The 25,000-nt window shown below is 45.5% G+C and overlaps 1 protein-coding gene across 9 annotated transcripts in view; it reads right to left on the minus strand.

Moving 5' to 3' along the window:
• The window catches only part of LOC123515235 (A-kinase anchor protein 13-like), a 567,618-nt gene that overhangs the window by 509,793 nt on the left and 32,825 nt on the right, over nucleotides 1-25,000 (minus strand). The window lies entirely within an intron of this gene.

Below are 25,000 nucleotides of genomic sequence, written 5' to 3' on the forward strand. Positions count from 1 at the left end.
CGAAGAAACACCCCATTACCATCCCACACTCAGACAGCATATTGTAACCTTCAGTCTAACATACAAGAGACAGCAGCGGTTTTACATGGAGAGATACATTACTAACAATTACACTCATTCACACAGTATTTCCTTAACCTTAAGTACTAACAATCTAGGTTTTCTATGCTCTCTCTCTCTCTCTCTCTCTCTCTCTCTCTCTCTCTCTCTCTCTCTCTCTCTCTCTCTCTCTCTCCACACCTAACAGATCCTCTCAATTTCCTGCCACTGAGACGAAGATGTAGAGTAAGTTATGCACCGAACCTGTCTCCCGCGGACCTGTAGCCATAAAGGTGGATTTCCCTGAGCAAACACTTCATATATCAGTTTTCAGTGCGGCATGATAGAGGGGCGGGCGGCAGTGACGGAGAGGCGAGGGGCAGTGATGGAAGGGACCCCGATATGTCTTATAGAAGGAAGCCATACAAGACTGAACTGAACATTTTTACTCCCTATACACGCTAATCTCTCTCTCTCTCTCTCTCTCTCTCTCTCTCTCTCTCTTGCTTCATTCCTCTCCCTTTCAACATTTTAGCTTTATTTACCCTCAGTTCGGTATCTTTTTCCTTTCCTTTCCTTCCCCCGGGTATCCTGCAGCCACCGTGGGAAGGGATAGGAAGGTGCGGTGGTGGCGAGGGAAAAGAAGGAGCTTAGGTTCTGGAGGAAAATTAGACTCCATAAAAGAAAAAAAAGGTGGATCAAGGTGAGGAAATAGTTTGTGATACCATTTGTTTTTTATTTCGTTAGTTTTTGTCTTTAGATCCAGCCAGAGCCGTGAGTCAGACTGAGAAAAGATGAGTATTGTGTTGGTCACGAGTCTTATTTTTTTTTCTACCTCCTCCTCCTCCTCCTGCATCTCCTTCTCCTTCTCTTTCTCCTTTTTCTCTTCCTCCTCTTCTTCCTTTTCCTTCTTCTTCTTCTTCTTCTTCTTCTTCTTCTTCTTCTTCTTCTTCCTCTTCCTCTTCCTCTTCCTCTTCCTCCTCCTCCTCCTCCTCCTCCTTCTCCTTCTCCTCCTCCTCCTCCTCCTCCTCCTCTTCCTCCTTTTCCTTCTCCTCCTGTTCCTTCTCCTCTTATCACTAATGTCGTATCACTACATCTTTCATCAACGCAGGCAAAGGTGCTACAAGATAAGCTCCTTCCAGTGCCAAGATTACTGACTTTGTGAATAGGAAATCTCATCAATAGAACGGAACTTTGACAGGCCGACTGATGCAAGTACAGTGCACAATATCATCACGAATATTCAGAAACCCTTTGCTCTTTCGCCACCATTATTTCCTAAGCACACAGAGTAGATTAGCAGGATTCTCAATAGTGCTTCTCCTGTTAATTATGTAGAAATCTGTCGCTTGAAAACATGAAAACACCATCAAATACTCGTATAACTTCAACTACAGCCTGTAAAAGTAATGGGGATGAATAATTGTGGATGTGTTTCAGAACATAAATCCTTCAAGTACCATGGCGCGTTTCCATAGTCATTCTATTTACTATTTGGTAACTTTCTACAGCTTCAGAAACTCATGTGGGGGATTAAAATAGTGAAGACTGTGGCCTTTAATCTTCTGACCTCCGTAGACCCTTCCTAATGTCGAAATAATGGTCTAATCGTACACAAATCTCAAGGGAAAAATGCGTCCCAGTGTTTAAGAGGTTAACCACGAAAGGCGCCACTAATATCAAAAAGAATGGTCGAGAATTTCATGTGTTTAAGTGTGTGTTGTTATATTTCCCGTGATTCAAATCGCTTAACGTTACTCAACTGAAGGAAGACTAGTGGCGATAGGTTAGGATAGGTTAGTGTTCTTCAGCGTTTTAAGATTTCATCAGGACGATTTCAAAGGTCAAAACAGGGATGGTCTTCAGATTCCCATGGGCGTTCCATATTTTCCAGTGACGACAGAAGGTCCCCACTAGAATATCAAGCTGAGAACCAAAATAAAAAAAAAAAAATTTCAGCGTGCACGACGAAACAAGAGAGAGAGAGAGAGAGAGAGAGAGAGAGACACTGACACCGACACCTCTCCAATGTAAAAATATGAGCAAAACAAGAGCGAGAACATGAGACACAGCAAAATGATTAACAAAGCAACACTTTTTTTTTTTCCTCCAATAACGACACAGAAACTTACTAAAATATAGAAAAAGAGATCCGGGAACATTAACTCGACAAAACAGAAGAGGCGGACACTGACACACACACACACACACACACACACACACACACACACAGAGAGAGAGAGAGAGAGAGACACACAGAGAGAGAGAGAGAGAGAGAGAGAGAGAGAGAGAGAGAGAGAGAGAGAGAGAGAGAGAGAGAGAGAGAGAGAGAGATAAAAGACCTCCAATAGACTAAAAACAACAGCGAGAAGGAAAAAATAAATAAATAATCAGCGGCAACACTTTTCACACTGCCAGACTCATTCAGCGTTAATGTCGCGAGGTTTGCCCGTCCTACTGCCGCGGGTCCCCTTTAATGAGCAGAGACTAATCAGGTAACTTTGGAGGAATCAGGTGTGTTTCCCCAACCTGCCGAGTCTGATATCACGGCCGACGTAACACAGGAACTCATGAGGAAATGCGACAGCTATTGACCGACGGAATTGCAGCGGTACACACACACACACACACACACACACACACACACACACACACACACACACACACACACACACACACACACACACACACACACACACAGGTGGTTAAGAGGTTCAGTAACATATGTTCCAACTATTTATTATTCTGTTATATGTTATTCCTCTCTCTCTCTCTCTCTCTCTCTCTCTCTCTCTCTCTCTCTCTCTCTCTCTCTTTCTTTCTCTCGGCCACTGTACCTCCTTAATCTCTGGCGACTGAAAATCAATATGGAAGAGACAACAGATGTGTCACCTGCAAAATATGAGAGAGAGAGAGAGAGAGAGAGAGAGAGAGAGAGAGAGAGAGAGAGAGAGAGAGAGAGAGAGAGAGAGAGAGAGAGAGAGAGAGAGAGAGAGAGAGAGAGAGAGAGAGAGAGAGAGAGAGAGAGAGAATCATCCCACAAGTCGCACAGATAGACATTTAGAGACACACAGTAATTTCGAACAATTAAGAACATATGTTGGAGGAGGAGGAGGAGGAGGAGGAGGAGGAGAAATATTATTATTATTATTATTATTATTATTATTATTATTATTATTATTATTATTATCGCCACAATTAGTATTATTATCATAAAAAATAACTACAATGAGAGAAGAAGAAGAAGAAGAAGAAGAAGAAGAAGAAGAAGAGAAGAAGAAGAAGAAGAAGAAGAAGAAGAAGAAGAAGAAGAAGAAGAAGAAGAAGAAGAAGAAGAAGAAGAAGAAGAAGAAGAAGAAGAAGAAGAAGAAGAAGAAGAAGAAGAAGAAGAAGAAGAAGAAGAAGAAGAAGAAGAAGAAGAAGAAAAGAAGAAGAAGAAGAAAAGAAGAAAAAAGAAGAAGAAGAAGAAGAAGAAGAAGAAGAAGAAGAAGAAGAAGAAGAAGAAGAAGAAGAAGAAGAAGAAGAAGAAGAAGAAGAAGAAGAAGAAGAAGAAGAAGAAGAAGAAGAAGAAGAAGAAGAAGAAGAAGAAGAAGAAGAAGAAGAAGAAGAAGAAGAAGAAGAAAGAAGAAGAAAGAAAGAAAGAAAGAAAAGAAAAGAAAGAAAAACAAAAAGAATAAAATACATTCTGAGACCATACTTGCGTCCTTTCAGTATTACCTTTCCTTCCCCTTGTTCCTCTTCTTTTCTTTCTCACCACCTCTTCCTCCTCCTCCTTAACGACTCTCCTCCCTCCTCCTGGTTCACTCTCACCGTCAGCTTACCCTCTCGACTCTCTTGTCCGTCTCTCCTCTTAACCCTCCATGTCTTCCCCTCTATTTGTCTCTTCTCCCTTGCCTTCCTCTTCTCTCACGTATTTCGCCCCTACACTTTTCCTTCACTCTCTCTCTCTCTCTCTCTCTCTCTCTCTCTCTCTCTCTCTCTCTCTCTCTCTCTCTCTCTCTCTCTCTTGTTTAGCACTAATTTCTCATATTTTCTTGTCTTTCCCTTTACGTTTATTATTGTGTGTGTTTGAATGTATGTCTGTCCGTCTGTCTGTCTGTCTGTCTGTCTGTCTGGCTAGCTGTCTGTCTCTGTATCTCTCTCTCTCTTTAGATTTATCATTCTCTCTCTCTCTCTCTCTCTCTCTCTCTCTCTCTCTCTCTCTCTCTCTCTCTCTCTCTTCCTTTCCCCTCCATCCCTCCCTTTCCCTCCCTCCCTCCCTCCCTCTCTATAGTACAATTAAGGAAAATTAATTCTCCCATAATAGGCTAAATATAATTATCAATGAGCCTCTCTAGTCTTTAATTGATTCACTGAACGATTAGCTGACTGTCTCAATGATGGACTGATTCACTTCGGCCTCATCCCTCTCACAATCATTTCTCTTCCGAACACTATTAATGTACAAAGTTAAAAGATAAATGAAGAAATGAAGAAAAAGATGGACCTAGTTAATCTCTGCTAGTACAAAATACGAACAATTTATAATTATTTTTTTTTTTATATATACCATGCGCTAAAGGGGATACTTTTTAGGGTACCTCCTATCTCAAAGCCCACCACCCGCTTGGAAACCGTTGCCCCGAGTGAGGAAACCCAACCTACACTCGGACCGTGGACAGGATTCGAACCCGTGCACTTGGAGACCCCTCGGACCCCAAAGCACTGTACCACGGCGGCCCCCTTTAAAACATTATAAATTTCACACAATCCTACATAGTTATTTCTTTTTTTTATGTAAATTAGAAAGCTTTTGTGCCTAATTTACATCTTCGTAAGGTCTAACGCAGGATCTTGTGTTTATAGTGATAGTGTGCGTTCTTCCTCTGTGTTCTTTTGTGCTGCAGACTCCGCCAGTTTAGTGTACCAGCCGAGGGACATAAATAAGGCTTCATTCTATCACTGACCTGTCCGCGCCAATAAATCCTCCGCTAACAGAGGAAGGGTAGGTAATGATGTTCCTTCCCGCCAAATTTCCCCTGAGTCTTGTAAATCCGAACATTTTTTGATGAGGCTGAGCGTGAGTGACGGCACCTCTACTCCACGCCACGCCACGCCACGCCACGCCACCATCAGTACCACCGTCACCACCACTAACGCCACTAGCACCACCACAAGCACAATTGATCAAACACCACCTTCTCCCCTACTACCACTACCATCACCACCATCATAAGCACCAACACTACTAACATCATCTTTATTGCTTCCTTAATAGTGCACCATTGTCACCACCTCGTTAGTACCACAAGGACAAACCACATCACCACCACCACAGCACCATATCACCACCAGCTCTATCATCACCACTCCTTCACAAAGCCTTCTGGTAAAATAAGAAGCTCAGTATAGCAAGATTAATTCCCTCTTATCTCATAACTAATTTGTTGACGGTCGTAATCTTACAGATGATGGCTCAGGGAGAGAGCATGATAGGGCATGGTGGAGTAATGTGAAAGTCTCTACGTTAAATAGGCTAAGAGTAAATTATAATAATGTTCTTCGCCGACTCGTTAACATCCCACCTTGGAGTAGTGCCTCAGAGATGTTTGTAACCCTAAGGATGAAAGGTTTCTACGAATTGAGGCGTAGTTGTTGCTACAGTCTTAGGAGCAGGATACTTGCAACGACCAACTCAGTGGTGCAACGTATCACCAACAGTGATGCCCGCTGGGTATCCCCTTTGTGGCAGTATATACAACATCCCAGGCAATAGTTATACTGACACTGTTGATGTAAAATGTATGTAGATTTTAGCCAAGGGCTCAAAGACAATTACTTGACATAGAGTGTATTAAGGCAGCGACCACCAAGGGGGAACAGCAGCGGGGGGGAGGAAGGTCAGCTAGGGCGGAAGGGGCGGCCTTTCCTGTGACGCGTCAGCACCCTTAAATTGGGATAGTTTTCGGAAACTCACCACACAATGGCATCCTAGATTTCGGGAAAAAAATGGGCGGAAGGGAAAAAAGAATCCTCTCAGCAGGTCACTTTTTTCCTGAACGGATGTGAAAAATGTTATCCAGTTATCGATCACAGAAGAGCCGAGGGGTCCTTATTGCGGTCCTAAGGGGGTCTTACAGTGGTCCTAATCTTAAGGGGGTCTCCACAGGGTTTTTCGAGGGTCTTTACGGGCGTCCTTAAAGGGGTGCTATGGAAGTTCTAAGGGGCCCTACGGGAATCCTTACCGAGTCTTAAAGGGAATCCGGATGACTCGTATGGGGCTCTGTGGCGGCCCTACAGGTGGCATCGAGCGTAAGGTAAAACACTACACTCATAAAGTCACCTTTTCTTTTCCAGTGCACGACAAACAAAGATTTCAAGATATTTTCCCTCTCAAGTCATCACATCTTTCCTCGAGGCGTTGAGCGACCCACGAGTGGCGACACTGGTTCAGGGCCGCTGGCAATGACCGTCAGGAAAGTGAAATGTGACTTGTTCGGACAGTAAATTTGAAACTTAGCAGTGATAACTGACTTTCCTCAGCACATAGCAAATCCTTAACCACTTTTCAATCTAATTTTCTCATTCAATAACATTTTTTTTTCATTCCTCATTTTCTTAGGAGACCAATGAAATGTATCAAATAATATATTCAATTATCTTACATAATTTTTTTTTTTTCATACCATGTGGGCTTTTCACTGGAATTGATGGACTAAAGGGGATACTTTTTAGGGTACCTCCTATCTCAAATTTGGCCCACCCGCTAGGAAACCGTTGCCCCGAGTGAGGAGGCCCAACCTACACTCGGACCGTGGACAGGATTCGAACCCGTGCGCTTGGAGACCCTCGGACCCTAAAGCACGCATGGTTCCACTGTACCACGGCGGCCACCAATTTGTTTCAATTACTTATTTTCCCCAGCACACAGCCAACTTTTGACCATTTTGTCTGGTTAATTTTGCCGATTAATCTTTTTCATGTCTCATTTTTCTAGAAAATTTATGAAATATATCAAACAATATTCCTCAATTTCCTCATAATCTTGTTATAAATACAATCTCAAATCACCAAATGGACGAGCGGCGGGCTTCCCTTTGTCCAGCGCTAAGGTGAGGTTCAAAAAGAAATGTTACTTAAGATCAGAAAATAATACAATTTTAAGCCTTATAGGTTATGGAGGGCACTGGTGCCGCTGCCCCACGCCAAGATACAACACATCGTGCACTGCGGCGGAAAATCCCTCTCGTTACTTTACTTAAAGATAACACTCACTTCTGTTTTCCAAGATAATACCGCTATACATTTCCACTTACGAACAGCCTCGCAATTCTCTTTTATTCCTCGCTTGGCATCGCTCCTTTACGAATCTCCACCAAAGACTTTAGGGATTAAATTCTCTACACGGTGGCCGGGGGGAGGCTGGTGGCGGGGGACTGGGGAGCCTTTCCTGTTGGTGAATCATTAGGGCGCGCCAGGTACAACCCACTCCACCTCAGCCCATCCCAGCGCACCCAGCCTGGCCACACCCGCCGGACACCAAGCGTCACATTATTTGGCCAATGGGGGCCTTGTTAGCCAGCAATTTTACGACTGGGGAGCCTGAGGAGAGAAGGTGGGCCGCGGAAAAAGGGAACATTCAAGTTTTATTTTTCTCTTTTCTTCCTTCTCTCCTTAATCATGAAAAAGAAAGCCTGGCACGACGATTAGCGGTGGTACTCTTATATCATTGTCCCAGGCTGTTACTGAGCAATGCGTGCCACACACCCAGCACTGGTGACGCAACACTCAGAAATAAGGAGGAAGGAAGGAGTGACGTAATGACTCTTGCAGAAGAATTTGAGTCTGATATAAAAAATGGATTGAACATTCGTGACTTCTCGATTTTGGGATAATCCTTTACTGACCGAACTCTTTAAGGGCGGGTGCCTTCAATGAGCCATGCTATGCTTAATGGTGCTTTTAATATTGTTGTTGCACTAGACCTTGTTACATAAACTTCCAAGAATAACCACAGATGAGTTCCAGCAGACACACACCTAAGGCAGTGAGGAATGAGGCAGGAGGGAAAGGCAAGGCCAGGCCAGGTCAGGGCCACGAGCAGCCTCATGGCACTCCGCCAACTCTTCTTCGCTTCAAAGGACTCCTCGCCCCTTGAAAAGATAACGAAATGAGGGCGACTCGCGCCACACAAAAACATCCCCAGATGCCTGAGTGTCCTCTTACGATCCACGTGCTTCATTATTTCACCTTCTCCCCTTCCTCTCTAAAGGGCGGTCCCGGAAGGCAGCCAGGTAGTACACGACACGCCCCGCCGCCCCTGCTCCCGCCGCCGCCCACACAAACCGTGTCTTGACTAGCGACATGGCGGAAAAGATTGTCTGTCATAATTAAATGAACCGCAAAGTTCAACAAAATGTGTTCCCTGCGAGCTTTTTCAAAAATCTCTCTCTCTCTCTCTCTCTCTCTCTCTCTCTCTCTCTCTCTCTCTCCGACACTGCAAAACTAATATCGCACAGTTATCGCAATATCTATCACGCATCCGAACACAGGAGAGAGGAGAGACAAACCCTGCAACACACCACCTCACTCCGTCCTTCCATCCACCAATACAGCAGCATCACCAGGCAACACAAAGGAGATGAGAGAGAGACAACACTTGCAACACACCTGGAGAATATCCCTTCCCTCACACCCAAGCATAAGAAACACAAGAAAGAGTCAGAGAGAGCGAAGATAAACACACACAAACATACAGACACAGACACACACACACACTTAATTTGAGACAGAGAGCTAGAAAAGGCGGAGATAGGAGGAGGTTCTAACAAGCAGGGAGACTAATATGGACACAGCACGCCATTACTATACTGCTGACTCCCGACCAACACGCAGGAGGAGGAGGAGGAGGAGGAGGCGAACCACCCTACTCACTCATCATCTCACCCTCCCCTTCAAGATCCCCACCAGGAGGCGCCCTCGTGACATCAGCGGCACCATCCATTACCTGAACACCTGGACACGCCCCTGTCACTTTCCCCACCCCCTGCCCCCTTCCCCATCCCCCCTCTGCCACTTCCAGCTGGGCCACGCGCCGCCGTCCCCAATGCGCCGTAATGAATGTGGCTGGAGGGTTGCTAATCTGATGACCGCCTTCCCTACAAACTGAGGACTTCCCGCCTTGGCTTGTTACGGGGCGCTTCTTCATGGAGAGGGTGGTGGTGGTGGTGGTGGTGGTGGTGGTGGTGGTAGCAGTAGTAGTAGTAGTTGTAGTTGTTGTTGTTGTTGTTGTTGTTGTTGTTGTTGTTGTTGTTGTTGTTGTTGTTGTTGTTGTTGTTGTTGTTGTTGTTGTTGTTGTTGGTTGTTGTTGTTGTTGTTGTTGTTGTTGTTGTGGTGGTGGTGGTGGTGGTGGTGGTGGTGGTGGTGGTGGTGGCGGTGGTGGTGGTGGCAGTGGTGGTGGTGGTGGTGGTGGTGGTGGGAATAGCAGTAGCTGATAAATCAATAGAGTGTTAATTTTTCCTATCTTTTTTTTTCCCCTGCCAACATTCTCTAAAGGAAATTTATGACTCTCTCTCTCTCTCTCTCTCTCTCTCTCTCTCTCTCTCTCTCTCTCTCTCTCTAGTATCACGATCATCAACACTATACCCCCCAATACCCCTACCACCACCACCACCACCACCACCACCACCACCACCACTCCTCTCCCCAACACACATAACTGCTTCATCCATCACCTGCGACCACAAGTTTCTCAGCAGCCTCCGCCCTGACCACGCAACACGCACCACACCGCCTCTTTCACCGCCTCGCCTTCCCTACCTACCCATCCGCCTCCATAATGCGCGCGGTTACTTAATACGGAAAATAAGTGGGCTAAGTTTGCAGTACTAAGTGAAGGAATCTATTCGCATATTTTCTTTCCCCGTTATTCCCCCAGCAGGAGCTTCTGGATTGCCTGAGGTGCTTGCTTCATGTGCATCAGATGATTGGCAGGCAGGTGCTGCATCAGAGAGCCTTATCGAACTGAGGGGAGGAGGGAGGGGTGTGGGAAGGGAGTGGGAGTGGGAAAGGGAGGGACAGGAAAGGCCGAGCGCTAAAGGAGGCCAAGAGATGCGAGGGAGGGAGGGAGAGTAGGGAGGGTAGAAGGGAGGTGAGGCGAGGTGAGAGGGAGGAGGGGAGAGAGACGTCGATAAGGGACAAGGGACAAGTAGGAGATGAGGTGGCGTCCTCTGATAAGACCAAGGAGAATATCGTCAAGAAAATGAAGGGCCGGATGCGTGCCGTGATAAACCAGGAACATGTGATAGGCGTAGCGCTCCCGGGCCCTGCAGCAACAGCAGGAGCAGGAGCAGCAGCAGCATGATGCGGAGAAAGAGGACGAGAACTAAGGTGTTGATGTTACACACCCGACAGTCTCGCCACTTGTTCTTCTCGCTTAATAAGGCAAGGAGGGCGCGAGCATCACCGTGCCTGGGCGGGGGCCGTGAGAGGCAAGTTGTGCTGCTACACAGCGTGCCTCCCTGAAGCTATTCGGTCCCTTGCAAATAGTTGGGATTGGTTAAGTTATACTAACTTGGTCTAATTCCCGTGAGTGGAGTTCCAGACTTACTTCAACTCCGTAAACTAGCCAGACACGCGCCCTTTGCCATTTCAGGCGTCTCTCACTTGCCTCAGGCGGCCTTCGGTGGTGGTAGTGCACGCGAGAGGCAGTCATGAGCAGTATCCATTCCCGCCAGCTGCTCACAGATTTGCTGCTCCTCACACAGCCTCGCCCCGCCACGCGGCACAAGCACTTCCTTCCCTTCGCCAGTTCTCCCGGCCACTGCTGTCCCAGATGATCCCACTTAGCACCCAAACGAAGTGTTGATTTCCCTTATATGCAGCAGCAGTCCACCACTGAGTCCTGCTTTCACTATAACCTCCCCGCACGCCCGACATGCACGAATACACAGACGGGGCCAGTCTGCCTCATCTGCATGTGAATATAAACACAAGATCACTATCTAGACAAGATTGCGAGGGACTTGTAACGAATAGGGGAGGAGTATTTCAGTGGGTCATAAAGCCCAAACGAGCGGCGCGGCGTGGTAGGAGAGGCCCGGCGGCCACCGACACGCAGCCATTAGTTTTCTCCGCCACGCGGCTCAACACAGTACACATTCGCGGCAATGTCTGGCAGCACCTAACGCACGAGACACTCCGCGCCGCGAGACAAAGGCTGGCAGACGCTCGTACCTGGCGCTTACATAACTCAAGCAGTGGCGGGACATGAGCGAAGGAAGAGGAAGAATGCAAAACGGGCAGGTGTGGAGTTAGATGTATACTGGGCTCAAATCAAAAAAACGCTCTGCTCTCTCACCACGATCCGTTTCAAATGCCACGGACATGATCAACCGGGTTTTCATGAGCGTTTCCCTTGTTAATATAAAAATCTTATTATTGTCACTAAAATCATAAAACCACCATTCAAAATGAAATCTTTTGAAAGTAATCGAGGTGCCGTGGAAGTGTTTCACAATATGGTCGTTAGAGTGGGAAGGGAGGAGTGGCACCTGTGGAGCACGTAGTGAGGCGCGAGGCGACAAGGCAATGACAGGCCAGAGTGGCCTCCAACACACATGGGAGCCCAGAGGCGTCTATGCAGTACATGACATCCACCAGTGAGGGACTGACAAGGTGCCACAAGAGTTATACAGTAAACACAACAATGACACACTGTTACATGCTACGCGTCCCCAAAACCTGGAATCACATTTTGAAACTACGGACGTACTTTGAAAATTTATGCTAAAATAAGAAATTAAATGAAAAAATAAAGAATAAAAAATGGAATGACTGGTAGCACGTGTTAATCGTCAGATGAGAAAAAAAAAGACAATTATGTGTTTCCATCCCTCAGGCTTATACCAGATTAGAGTTTTCTCAGAACATTACTCTCATTACATTAAATACATCCTTTTTTCAATAGTAGGTAGATCAGCGCATGTGCAAAAACCAAGTGACCGATTCTTCATATCATTCCCCTGACGCTCCGTATTCTCTTAAAGCTTAACATATACAAAGAATAGTTAAGGAATTGAGTTTATAATTAGATTCTACTCATCACATTTTTCAGCCAGACACCTGCCGCCTGACTCACCTGAAACACAACGCCGCTATAAATCAACATGAACGCGTGGTGTACGTGAATATATCTCTTTACTCTCACCTTGAACCCTTCCACCACAGTACACACACACACACACACACACACACACACACACACACACACGAGAGCGTTGCTAGACAGATACATGTTTACTGACCCTAAACATGAACGATGCGTCAAAACACGTGACTAAATGATGAAAAACGAATGAATTTACATTTCAAAACAAAAAATTAATCCACGAATAAGAAAAATAAAAAGACGATAAAGGGCAGAAAAATAATAGGTCTATATCACACGGCATGTAAAGAAGCAACACTAAACTTTCAACTTTGTATAAACGATCGAACCTCGCTCTCGCTCTCGCTCTCTCTCTCTCTCTCTCTCTCTCTCTCTCTCTCTCTCTCTCCGCACAGCTGCCCAGCTACACACGAGGAACACCAGGCCCTTCAGCATCCAATACACGCCCAGTCACTTCACTGCGGCAACCGGAACACGCAGACTTGAGGAGTAGGCAGCGATATTGTCTATAGGGAAAGGTAGAGAAACTGAGGGAGGAAGCGCTATATAGTACAAGCCGCCACTACTACTACTACTACTACTACTACTCTCTCTCTCTCTCTCTCTCTCTGGTAATGCATTGTACAGTGAGAGGCTAGACGTCCTAGGTAAAGGCGAAGAGAGAGAGAGAGAGAGAGAGAGAGAGAGAGAGAGAGAGAGAGAGAGAGAGAGAGAGAGAGAGAGAGAGAGAGAGAGAGAGAGAGAGAGAGAGAGAGGGTTTCGAGTTACTATAGCTGCTTCTTTCCCTCCGCTCCTCACACACTATATAGTACACGAACCGCGCCTTATAGGGGGGGAGAAAGTGTCTATACCTCACACACACACACACACACACACACACACACACACACACACACACACACACACACACACACACACACACACATTGGTGCTTGAAGTTGCGGTTCATGGAAATGTGGTGAGCGAGTCAGCAGAGCGAGGAAATGCAAGGAACAAGAGAGATTGACGAGAGAGAGAGAGAGAGAGAGAGAGAGAGAGAGAGAGAGAGAGAGAGAGAGAGAGAGAGAGAGAGAGAGAGAGAGAGAGAGAGAGAGAGAGAGAGAGAGAGAGAGAGAGAGAGAGAGAGAGAGAGAGAAGAAAGCCGTTTACAGAGACGAAGGAAGAAGTGAAGACATGAACAACACCGTGAGGGAGAGGAGAGAAAATACAGTTAAGGAGGAGGAGGAGGAGGAGGAGGAGGAGGAGGAGGAGGAGAAGGAGGAGGTTGAGGAGGAGGAGGAGGAGGTTGAGGAGGAGGAGGAGGAGGAGGAGGAGGAAACAACTATATGGAAGGGTTGGGGGAGGGGGAATTTTATGGGGGAAGTCGTGTGGGTAGTGAGGGTTGTGGGAGTCATAATTGGTTGTGGGGGGGGGTCGTGTGTCTTGATGGGGAGAGCTGGTGAACGTGAGGAGATCGGGGGGGAGTCGTAAGGGATCGTGCAGGAGTCGTAGTGGTCGTGGGGAGGTCGCAGGGAACGTGTGGAGGTCATGGAAGTCGTTGGTGGAGTTGTGAGGATTGTGTGAGAGTCGTATAGGATCATGAGGGTCGTGAAATTCATCCCACACGACCAGTAAGAGGGCGAGCGTTGGTAAGTCGTGCCATTCATCACTTCGCACCTCGACACCATCCTGACACAATCCAAGTACAATAAGTGGCTTGAGTCTAAGGTGGCGCTACTACCACGAGGAACCCCTGACTGACAGCAGAGGACAAGGCTTCACTGCACTAGGCCCAGTACACACACACACACACACACACACACACACACACACACACACACACACACACACACACACACACACACACACACACACACACACACACACACACTACAGAACTAAATGGTGGAAGACTTTTGCGCTCCATCTTCATTGCTTTCAAAAGGTTCTAGGTAAAGTTAAACGTTTATCTCCGGTTTCAGGGACAGATTTAATAAGATTTCTATATTACTAGGAATAGTCTTGAGAACGTAGCCAATAGATATAACAATGCATATAACAATGATAATAAACCACAACACAATAACAACAACAACGACTACTTTCACCGTTACCACCACCACTGTCACAACCCCTGTCGCCTCCAGTTCCACCATCATCATCATCAATACCGTCAACATCATCGCCTATCACTACCACGTCACTCAGCCCTCAGAACTTACAGCCGTTATTAATGCCTCCCGCCGGCGTGGCCTCTTCATTAAGGGGCGCCGCCCTGTGAAGCGAGTCACTGGAGCAGGGAACGCGACGCGATGCTCCCAGGCGTTAGCGATGCATGAGTGTCGATACGGCGGGATGGAAACGAAAAATACCTCCCACTGACCCTCAAATGTGGCACGGCACGAGGAATATATACCACGGCATGGCCGCCCGACGTTCCCAATGACGTGCAATATCCAGAGGCGCCTCGTGTTGTGTCGGGGCGTAGGGTGAGTGATGGGCGCTTGTCAACACGGTGTACAAACGTTCCCTTCTCTATATAGGGTGTTGTGAACGCCAGCTGTTGCCTCGGGGCCTCTTAAACTACCCAGCTTGAAACTCAGCACGCTACGCCACGCCACGCCATGCCGGGCTACCCCCTTCTCAACATCCTTACAGATTTTTAATTAACAACGCTTCTGAAGGGAATTTCAATACCGACAGTCTACACTTGCTGACTGTACACGAGCTCATGTTGAATTCAAACAAAATATGACTAGTGGAGAAAGTATTTCCCCCACTACTCTCTCTCTCTCTCTCTCTCTCTCTCTCTCTCTCTCTCTCTCTCTCTCTCTCTCTCTCTCTCATGCAATGATTTTCTTATCTTTATTCGTTATTTCATCCATCTTAATAGTTTTTTTTTTAACATTTTCGTTCCACGTTGCCCAAAATAAACCCATCCGAAGTCAGCAGCATTCCCTCATCCCCTCGTCTGTCTGGGTTGCTGAGGAGGCTGCATGAATCTTTAATCTCCCCTCTGCTTCCCCTCAGGCAGTAATGGGCGAGGCAGGGATGCCAATCGCCGCGCCAACACAAGGGCGAGGGAAAGGCAGTGATGGAAGGGCCGATGAATGCATTTCAGGCCACGCCGACTTCCTGACGACGACGATGACAACAACAACAACAACAACAACTAAGTATATACAGGAAGGATACGTTATAAATAGTTCACGTTTGTATCATCTAAAATAAACTAGTAGTAATAATAACAATGTAAAAATGAAACAATAATTCAGCCTTTATCCACAATTTTCTAGGTATTTTCTCTACGTATACCTCATAATAATCATTACCACCACCACCACTACCACCACCATCATCATTATGTCTTTATTCAATCAAGTAAAAGGGAGGATTAATGCGTGTCATGGTTTTTTTTTTTTGTGGTGAGTTTAAAGAGAACAGTAATGAGCATTCAGACCAAAAAGTGATGAACCAACATAACGATCACCACAGGACCTGCCAAGCCACACCACACACTGCACACCAAGACATCACACCACCAGAACACTCTCCACCTCCGATCCTGTCACTGCTAACACAACACACTTCACAATCCCGCTGTCTGCCATCCCCCCACGTCCCGGACCAGCGGCTCTTGCTATCACAGACCTGGTTATCACCTAATATAATGTACATATCTACTTCCAGCGGGTTTAACAATTCATAGCAACATCCTGAGAGTAAAAAGAATCCCCGCCGCCGTGGTGCCGTGGTGTGCTGCTACAATAAATACTGCACAAGATGACGGAGGCGGCTCATCTGTATTCACGAGCATGGCCACAAACCAGCGATAAATGTGACTTTTACGGAGACGCCCCCATGATGGAGAGCGGCCACATCACCAAAACGAGATTTTATGTATGCTTTTTTACTTAGCCCAGCGTTCGTTCCTTCCGGCGGCTTAGCTCACCAGCCCTGGGCCACGAACACCGCTACCAATGAACAACACGGCCGTATACAAACACTGATTCTATTCTGTAATCTGTGTAGAATAAGCCTCACTCCTCCCACTACACCCCTTTGTCCCACCTCCTTAATCACTCAAGCAACACAGAAGCCAAACGTTCATTCTTTCTCTATGACTTGTGTAATATTCAAAAACTACATTCATTCCACTACAGATTACTCCATCTCCTTCCCACACTTCCAGCCAGACACTCACACATTCACTCTTTCTCTATGACTTGTGTAGTATTCAACAACCACATTCATTCCACTACATCTTACTCCACCTCCTTCCCACACTTCCCTCAAACAACGTCCATACACACATTCATTCTTTCTCCACTTCGTATGTAGTAATATTAACTACCCCTCCATACTAAACCTCACACCTTCTTTATTCCCGCCCCTCTCAGGCAAACCGAACACAAAGGAAGACAAAGAACACCAAAGCTTGTGCAGATCTGTTGGTTCTGATCAGACTGTAATAAATGGCAGTATTCAATCTAAATAGGACAACAAGGCAAATGCTCCTCCCATCCGTCAAAGAGAAGGAACTAAACATGGAGGAAAGGAGATAATGGAAAGCAAAAAGGATAGGAAAATAAAATGAACGGAAAAGAAGAAAAGTAGAACAGGAAATAAACGGAAAAGGGATGCGAAAGAAAATTTGGGGGAAAAAGGAAGGAAATAACAAAAAAGGAAACTTAAAGGAGAGAAAAATGTGGCTAGGAAAAGAAGTGAGAGAGAGAGAGAGAGAGAGAGAGAGAGAGAGAGAGAGAGAGAGAGAGAGAGAGAGAGAGAGAGAGAGAGAGAGAGAGAGAGAGAGAGAGAGAGAGAGAGAGAGAGAGATTTTGGGAAGGTGAAGATCAAAACATAGGTAAACTAACAAGTATCTCGACACTCCAGATGCTCATCAAAACACTTAGCAAGAATATATAGAAAAAAAACCAGTATAATAAAGAAAAATATAAGAAAAAACAAAATGAGACAGGAAGTGGTGGTTGTAATGTTGTTTTTCGCTTCTTTGTGTTTGCTAGCGTCTAAAATTAACACATTCGGTATCATGACGCGTTTTCATATTCATTCTGCTTACTGTTTGGCGATTTTATACAGCTTCAGAAACTTATGTGGGGCATTCAAATAGTAAAGACTGTGACCATTAATCTTCTGACCTCCATAGACTCTTCCTAATGTCAATAAAATCGTCTAATCGCACCCAAAACTCAAGGTAAAACACGCATCCCAGTACTGAAGAAATTAAGAATGTATGAAAAGATTACTTTTTTTTCTCTCTCTTTTCTTGTTCAGAGTGGAGGATTAATGGAATAATAGCAGTCTTATGTTTCTTTTTCTTCTTTTTCTTTTTCCCTAGGGTTGTCTAGCACCAGCCGGAGCCTCCCCAATGCAAAGTGATAAAGATGAAGCTGAAACCAGACCTGAGGCGTAATGCACTTTGCCTCACACGCTTCCCCGCTAACAAGACGAGCCTGAGCCTGAGCCACTCTCATAACGACACCGCCCCTGCCAGTGACTCCCCGCACCCCCTAACCTCTCAACCCCGCTCCTGCCATCCCGACACTCCCCTTCCCAAGCTGGAATGACCCAAATAGCGTGGGCAGCGAGAGATTCCATGGTAAATATCCCCTGAATGACCATGACCTTGACCTCCGCTTGTGTGTGTGTGTGTGTGTGTGTGTGTGTGTGTGTGTGTGTGTGTGTGTGTGTGTGTGTGTGTGTGTGTGTGTGTGTGTGTGTTTCCAAATTTTGAAACATTTCTGCGCTACTCTTAAACTTCTTTCAAATGGCTCTAAATGAAGTTACAAGAATTTCAAGGGTGTTTTTTTTCTTTTTTTTTACGTTTCTATTCACATATTCACGAGATCTTTACAATATCAACAGGAGAAACACTCATAAGAACCCGGCTAATCATCTCTGTGGCCTTGGACATGAGTCGTGAAGAGAGAGCAAAGCGTTTCTGATTATGTCTCTATTAACCCAAAATTAACTTTTACCAGAGCACCGGGTGAGGCAACAGGCAAAGCGAAGGAACCAGCAAGGAAAGCAGTGAGGAAGGAGGTGACAATCCTGCATACAGAGGGCCAGGTAGTGACACGATAAGCTTCCTACACTTTCCCATTCCCCATAAAATCCCCAGGACTCAGCTTATCAACGGAACCTCATAACACACACACACACACACACACACACACACACACACGAGACAAGGGAGCTTAACAGGAAAACTTTGCACAGGTAACATCATTACTTGAATTACGGTGGGTGTGTCCCGGAGACTTTCACACGCGGAATTGCCTCCAGTGGGCGCCGCCGGAGGAAGGATGGTCTGGAGGCGTGCACTTGGCAGGACCCCCTTGGCCCGCCCCTTCTACGTGGTGTGCGATACGGTGCTTTGCGAAATTAGTTAGCAGAATTAGTTAGTGAAATTTGTGGTGAGTAATACGAGTCGCTGTGTAATGTGGAAGAGTTGTGGTTGTGGTCGTGATGGTGTTGTGGTGTTGAGGAATACCTGATCATCTGTACCGGGGAATTGCCGAGGTACGAATGCCGCTTTGCAATGTGGTGCAGTTTGTTGTGGTGTTCGTGGTGGATTAAGGTGGTGAATGATACCAGATTGTTTGTTTCACGGGATGGTTAAGATGAACCTCCTCGGTTTCTCATTTCGCTGGCCGGTGCATCGAAAAGTGTCGACGAATATTTCTTGTTATGATATTAAAAGATCTTGCCTCGTTATCTACTTAAATCACCACTATTATTACCATTGCTACTACTACTACTACTACTACTACTACTATAATTACTATCCTCATTCTCATCATTTTAATAACAGCAAACACAACGCCACACTCAGCATCACTCCTTCCCCTCAAGCGGCCTGGGCAAATTAAAACCGTGGCGCCACACCCTGCACATGAGAACCACACAACCTCACAGCACCTCACACCCACAAGGCAATCTCACACACCCACACCCACACCAACCCACACACCCAGCCAAGCGAGAGGGATTGATCCAGCCTGCCATGAACATTCCCGTCGGGGATGGTGGGTGTGCGTGTCAGGTGAGGCCGGAAGCTTCCCGCAGACTCCCAATGAAGCAATGCCTTACGTGGCCGCCGTACCTCAACTCACCTCACCTCCGCTCCCGGCCTCACCTCCACTGGAAACTCCTTCTATACTCGCTCACTCACTTCTCTGCAATTCAATTTTTCCGACCATAAATTGTCCCGGTGTGAGTAGGTTCAGCCAGTCTTGGATATTGGTACTGTTCTACGCAGGATACGATTTATAGCTCAGCTCGCCTCGCCGGTGTCCCTCAAGACGGTCAAGTGGTTCTGCTGAGGTTACTCGGTACACTAAACTATTTCTGTTTCTCATTCTGGTTTCTGTTCAGGAGATACCATTTGCATCTATCTCCTTTTTTTACCTTATTTTTTTTCTCGTTCTAAAAATTATGCAATATTATTTTCACCTTTCGTCGTGATCTCAGTCTTGTCTTGTTACACTCTTATTATTTTTCTTTGTGTTTTCATGAGGACTCATTTCAAAGGCAAGAGATTATCAGTAAGGTTTCTCTCTTCTTTTATCTCTCTCTCCACAAATATAGTTCTTTTCACTTCTGTCAGGGTCTAGGAAATGAGCTGCCGCAACCACGTGTTCTTAAACGTTTTGTATTGTCATGAAAGTTAAGTTCAAAGCCACAGAGATTGAATCTAGTATGTTTTTCCATGATATTCCCCTCTTTGATAGTGTGGCATGGTGCAGGATTCTTGTTAAATTCACTAAGGACAAGAAAACAAACCTGAGAACTCGAGTAATTTCCATTAGAATCAGTTAGTAGTGTGTAGGCGTGATGAAAAAATTCGTGGTTGAGGTTTTTGATTACCGGCATTGTCTCACTACAATTATAGCTACACGAATACACACACACACACACACACACACACACACACACACACACAATTTCAGGCAGCGAGTCAAGGAGTGACAGATTTATTACTATAATAGACAAGTCATTTATATCATAACGTTACCTGTCACTCATTCATTTATTAACTGAGGCGAAAGATTCTCTCTCTCTCTCTCTCTCTCTCTCTCTCTCTCTCTCTCTCTCTCTCTCTCTCTCTCTCTCTCTCTCTCCTTTCTCCGATATGCCATCAAAGAGAGAGAGGAATTCCGATGCATCTCAAAAGCTTCGCCTGTCGGCTTCTTCCTCTCCTCTCTTGGAATGCCAACTAATATGATTCTTTCCAGTTTTTCCAGACGTTATATACTAGACTCACTCTTTCCGACAAGGTCTCTCTCTCTCTCTCTCTCTCTCTCTCTCTCTCTCTCTCTCAGCCACTTGACATAGTAACAATATGAAATTTCTTATATGAACGGACTCTGGCATAAAACAACAAAAGATTAAGGAAAAAAGACTCACTTAGGTGCCAATCCACAATCAGTCTAGAGGCAAGGATTATGTAGAATGTGAAGATACGAGTACTCTTCAATACAGAAGCAGGCAAGAGTTCCGAAGTTCACTGCTAAAAAGAGATGAAAGATTGAGAATACTTTTTTTTTTTCATCCTGGCATTTGGTATATATATTTATTTATTTTAATCTTATTTATTTATTTTCTTTCTTTTTTTCATTTTATTTATTTTGTTTCATCTTATTTTATTTATTTTCACCCTTACAGTATTAATAACATGTATACATTCAGACATTCCTACACGCAGAATACTGATCAAACTCTTGCTTTATAGAGACATATTAGGAATGACAGAAGACACGAATCCTTGTCAATGAAGTCCTCTGAAATGAAACACTGATCTTACACCACACTGCTTCATAAAACTCAATAAGACACAGCAGCTTAGGGGCTTCATGGGTCAACTTGTTGCTCCACACACACAGACGGAAGTTAAGAACACGAAGCAATGTCGCCTGCAGCACCAATCTCTCAACTTGAAAAAAAACGTTAATAGTATTGTAATCACGAATCAGAACTTAGTACTAATTAATGCAGAAACGTGTTCGCCTGGTACTTTCAATAGGACTTACAGGTGTTTCTTGTTGAAGTGTTGTGTCAGAGTAAACTATAGAGATGGAGTTGTAATACGATCAGTTCCCTCTGTCACTATTAATTAATTACGTATTATACTTCACGGGTAATTTAGTGGTAGAAAACACACTCTCACTCTCTCTCTCTCTCTCTCTCTCTCTCTCTCTCTCTCTCTCTCTCTCTCTCTCTCTCTCTCTCTCTCTCTCTCTCTCTCTCTTTCAAACAAAAATAAACAAATTAACCTCTTCAATACTATGACGCGTTTCCATATTCATTTTGGTTACTATTTGATTATTATTTAGCTTCAGAAACATACGTGGGGCATTCAAATAGTGAAGACGCAGACTACTACTAATCTGACCTCCATAAACGCTTCCGAATGTCAATAAAATGGTCTAATCACATTCCAAACTCAAGGTAAAAAAAAATGCGTCTCAGTACTGAAGGGGTTAAAAGACAGATAGAACACAGACACAAACAACAGACATTAACACAAGTACAAAATAGAGACAGTCAAATACACCTCACAAAAAGACTCTCAGGACACAATTCAGTAAAAGCAGATGCGAGAGACACAGCGAAGGAAACGAGAGAAAGAAAAAAAGAAATAGGAAAATGAAGGAAAAGACCAAAGGAAACCATAATAATACAAAGGGATGGGGAAAGACACAGTAATAATGATGGAAGGAGAAAGAGTGAGAAAACAAATTGAGAAAGACGGAAACGGAGAAACGGACGGGGAGAGAGAAAAAAAAAGGACAAAAGAATGAAAGACACAGGATATGATCAAAAGGAGAGCAGGAAATAGATAAAAGTGGAGAGAGAGAGAGAGAGAGAGAGAGAGAGAGAGAGAGAGAGAGAGAGAGAGAGAGAGAGAGAGAGAGAGAGAGAGAGAGAGAGAGAGAGAGAGAGAGAGAGAGAGAGAGAGAGAGAGAGAGAGAGAGAGAGAGAGACGCTTGGGACAAATGAAAGTAAATAGATAAAAGGAAAACACAGGGGAAATTGAAATGGAAAGGAAACAAACGAGAGATAATGAAAGAAGAAGAAGACAATGATAGTGATGATGATGATGATGATGGAATTTTCTGAATACAACAGATAATGAACGAAAAAAAAACGACACACACACACACACACACACACACACACACACACACACACACACACACACACACACACACACACACATTGTTTTAATGTCCCCCCCCTGTACATTTTCAGTGTAATTTTTTACATTGCCAAAGTAATAAACCGTATATTATTATTATTATTATTATTATTATTATTATTATTATTACACACACACACACACACACACACACACACACACACACACACACACACACACACACACACACACACACACCACTACCACTACCACTACCACTACCACCACCACCACCACCACCACTGCAGACTGGCTCCGAAGCACACAGGAATAATAGAAAAAAAAAAAAAAAACATGAGGGTGTGACATGATAATATTTCCACCTTCACGATGTTTTTCCCATTAAAAAGATAACAACATCGAGCGAAAGAATCTCAATGGAAAGGTGACACGCTTCCTGGAGAGAAAAAAAATAATAATGATAATAATAATAATAATAATAATAATAATAATAATAATACCAGACAACTAAATAAAATGAAATAGCAAAACGGTTGAAATAAAAAGAATGTATATAAATTTGGAACTCATGGACCTCACGGCGACACTTGGAGAAAAATACAGAAATACATAATTAAATGAAGACGTAAGAAAAGCAAGAGGAGGAGGAGGAGGAGGAGGAGGAGGAGGAGGAGGAGGAGGAGGAGGAGGAGGAGGAGGAGGAGGAGGAGGAGGAGGAGGAGGAGAAAATCGTGTAAAAGAAAAATATCTTACTCTGATGGTCTTTAAAATTTCTTATTTTCTTTTTTCTTTCGTTCGTTCATTGTTTTATTTTACCCTTTTTTTTTTTTGCTTTCGTTTGCTTTATCCTTTGCTTTCCATTCTGCTCTCTCTCTCTCTCTCTCTCTCTCTCTCTCTCTCTCTCTCTCTCTCTCTCTCTCTCTCTGACGCCATCTCGCGTGCTAGCGCCCTCCCAGGTAGGTTCACGGAGGTAGGCGGCTAATGAAAGACCTCGCTCACACACACACACACACACACACACACACACACACACACACACACACACACACACACACACACACACACACACACACACACACACACACACACACACACACACACACACACACACACACACACACACACACACACACACACACACACACACTACACAGCACACACCACGAACCTACAGTATTCCTCACTCTCTCTCTCTCTCTCTCTCTCTCTCTCTCTCTCTCTCTCTCTCTCTCTCTCTCTCTCTCTCTCTCTCTCTCTCTCTCTCTCTCTCTCTCTCTCTCTCTCTCTCTCTTTTTATTTAAACTTTACAGCATCACGAAGTATACATAAAAAGTCACAATGCCACGTAGTACATAGAAATGGTTGGTATGTTCGTGTATTGTCTATGCATACTTGCGCTTGGCTTAAAGAACCACTTTTTCTCGTGGCTCTATTTAAAAGCCTGCTTTGCGCCAGTTTACACCAGCAGTGGCGTAGGGAGTGTCCCTCTCCACCTGTGAGCCGCCACTTTCACACGCTGTGTTGACATCTCACGCACTGAGGGCACTGTCGCGGTGAATATGTTCCAAAGGCGCGAGACTCTCGACACAAAGGTTCTCTGGTGTTGGCTGGCGCGTGACCTGGGCACCTTGACCTGCTCGAGGCTGGAGAGCACCGTTCTCGTGTCTCTCACAGCATCTCGAGGGGAGCCTCAGCCTTGCCAGGTGCGACACTTCTTGTATTTGTGTCTTGTGGAACACCACAAGCGCAGCAACATCCCGGCGGTGCTCCAGGGGGTCCAGCGGCGCTGCCTGTGTGGGTGGCTGGAGGTTGTCGTCCTCTTACAGCCGCAGAACACGCCGCTCCACCCTCTCGAGTCTCTGCAGGTGTGTGGCTGCGCTGGACATCCAAGTCAGTGCCCAGTACTCCAGGTAAGGCCTGACCTGTGCCTTGTAGAGTAGCTGTATCCCACGCTTGTCCAGGTGTAGAGCTACTCTACGCAGGGCAGAGACACGTAGGGAGGCTTGGTGGGCGACGTGTTTTAGGTGGCGGTCGAAGCGTAGCCCTCGGTCCAAGTCTACTCCAAGGATTCGTATGTGTTCCTGGAGTGGGAGGGTGACGGTGCCAAACGTTACTCTTCCTTCAACAACCTGTAAGGCTGCCAGGGACCGAGAGACCACCATTGATTGAGTCTTCTCAGGAGCAAATCGTACCTGCCAGCGCTCCCCCACTCTTGTATCATGCGCAGTTTCTGATTGACTTCAGCAACTGCTCGCTGGCTGTCTTGGCGGCGGTAGGAGCAGGAAAGAGTGCAGTCATCGGCGTACGCTGTGATTGCTGGCAGGCTCCTGAGAAGATCATCGATGTAGAGGTTCCAGAGAACCGGTCCCAGTACGGAGCCCTGAGGAACTGAGGCCTCCACCGGGAAGTCTCTGGACTGCTGCCCGTTTATGACGACATGGAGGGTACGACCTTGGAGGTAATCACCCAACAACATCAGAAGGGTTCCTGGATGCCTTTGGCACGGAGCTTTTCCAGCAAGCCCGCGTGCCACACCCGGTCAAAGGCACCCGCGATGTCTAGGGCAACGACAAGAGTGTCCAGGCCATTGTCCAGGGAGTCCTGCCAGTCCCTGGAGAGGAGCATAAGTAGATCTGACGTGGAGCGGCCAG

This window comes from Portunus trituberculatus, chromosome 38, assembly GCF_017591435.1.
Source record: "Portunus trituberculatus isolate SZX2019 chromosome 38, ASM1759143v1, whole genome shotgun sequence".
Classification (NCBI taxonomy): Eukaryota; Metazoa; Arthropoda; class Malacostraca; order Decapoda; family Portunidae; genus Portunus; species Portunus trituberculatus.